Below are 1,898 nucleotides of genomic sequence, written 5' to 3' on the forward strand. Positions count from 1 at the left end.
TAAGTACCGTGGAGTCGGTTCCGACTCATAGTGACCCTGCACAGGGTTTCCGAGGCTGTAAATCTTTACGGGAGCAGAACGCCTCATCTTTCTCCCATGGAACCACTGGTAGTTTTGAATTGCTGACCTTGAGGTTAGCAGCCCGATTCGTAACCACTATGCTACCAGAGAGTTCTTCCAATTTCCTCATGACTGGCTTTAATGGTTGGTATGTTAAATTTGAATAATAATGGTATTAACTGGTTTTCCTTTTAGGCATATGGATATTATCCTATTACAGACAAGGTTTTGTACTTCAAGACAGATCTTGATATGTTCTTTTTGATGATGAATATGACACCATTCTTCCTTAATTAGTATATTGTGGACATGAAGCCTTAACTTCTCAGTTTGTTTTTCACTCAAGAGTTCTGGACAGGGACAAACTTTGTCTGTAGGTTGGCTTTTTTTCCTTGTCTTTTCTTTTGCAGGTCATAACTTTATGCATTGATCTCAATTTCAGCTCCGGGCTCTTCAAGGTTTCAGGAAGCGTCAAACCCTGGCACTAATAGATTCTATTTCTGGGATCCACAATCATTCCTCAGCCTATTGTGGTATCAGCTTGCATGTTTTCCATTGGCTAGTAGTTCCCTCTTTCTGACATATGGGGTTCACTTGTATGTTACTTGACCCCAAATTTCTAAGGAATAATTTCATAGTAGCTTGGTCCAATATATTGTCTCCTGAGCAGATGTCGTCTTTTTGTTTTTCCGTGTAAGTTCTACTAAAAAATACTAAGTGAACTTACAGAAAAGGGAATTTATTTCTGCTGAAGATTTCTAAGCTAGGCTAGTGAGGAGGAAGAGTTCACTCAGAGGTGCCGTTCAGTTAGTTCTAGTGGGGGAAATGACTTAAAAGTTTTCCTATTAGGGATAGAGGTGAAAGTGAAGTAAATAGGTTAGAACTAGTATCTTACCCAACCTAGAATTTACAGGGGACAAAGACTTAAACTCTCCAGAAAATATAAAACTATTGGGGGGAAATCATGTGTTTATATAAAAGGACCTAGTCTGTAGTCTTAAGTTTTACTTGTTGTTAAGTGCCATCGAGTCGGTTCCATCTCATAGCGATACTTGTTAGGGTTTTGAAGGAGCAACTGGTGGATTTGAACCTCCGACCTTGAGATTAGCTGTCCAGTTCTGATCCTACAGCACCACACTAAGAGTCCTAAAATCTTGTACCCACAGGAACTAGGGTTTGCTGTTTGTTTTCTTACTATGTGTAAAATCAGTGTGACTAAGGTCACTCTGGCAGCAACAAAGATGGGGAGAACAGAAGGACCAGAAAAGATAGAGGATCTTTTGGCTAGGTTCAAAGATGTTAGTGTAAGATCATCTTACTAAAATCATATAAGTCAAAACTGAGCAAGTTGGTACTGATGAAGTATTAGAGGTAAGAGGAGATAAAAAGAGCCCTTGATTATTATTTGCAGTGGGTTTATTTCCCATACAAAATTAGAGGTAAAACCAACTCCCGTGTCCCATTGAAGATTTCTTGCCCATCTTAAGGAAGTAGGGTAATGACAGAAATTTCTTTCAGTTTCTGAGACTCAAGCATAATTTTACTCTGCTGTTAGATCTCAAAGGATTTGGTAGTGTAGTGGTTACAAGTCAGGTTGCTAACCTCAAGGTAAGCAGCTCAAAACTACCAGCTGTTCCGTAGGAAAAAGATGAGGCTTTTTGTTCCCATAAAGATTGACAGCCTCACAAACCCCATGCAGGGTCACTATGAGTCAGAAGCAACTCCATGGCACATAACCACCACCACCATTAGATGTCAGGAAGTCCTGGTATGGCGCTGCAGGCTAATGCAGTGGGCCGCAAAGTCAATTTTGAACTGCAAGGTCAGTGTTTCAAACT

The 1,898-nt window shown here is 40.2% G+C and overlaps 1 protein-coding gene across 1 annotated transcript in view; it reads left to right on the forward strand.

The window, feature by feature from the left end:
• MRPL45 (mitochondrial ribosomal protein L45) overlaps positions 1-1,898 on the forward strand; it is a 22,658-nt gene that overhangs the window by 15,153 nt on the left and 5,607 nt on the right. The gene's annotated exons all lie outside the window — the stretch shown is intronic.

The sequence above is a fragment of the Chrysochloris asiatica genome, unplaced genomic scaffold, assembly GCF_000296735.1.
Source record: "Chrysochloris asiatica unplaced genomic scaffold, ChrAsi1.0 scaffold00007, whole genome shotgun sequence".
NCBI classification, from domain to species: Eukaryota; Metazoa; Chordata; class Mammalia; order Afrosoricida; family Chrysochloridae; genus Chrysochloris; species Chrysochloris asiatica.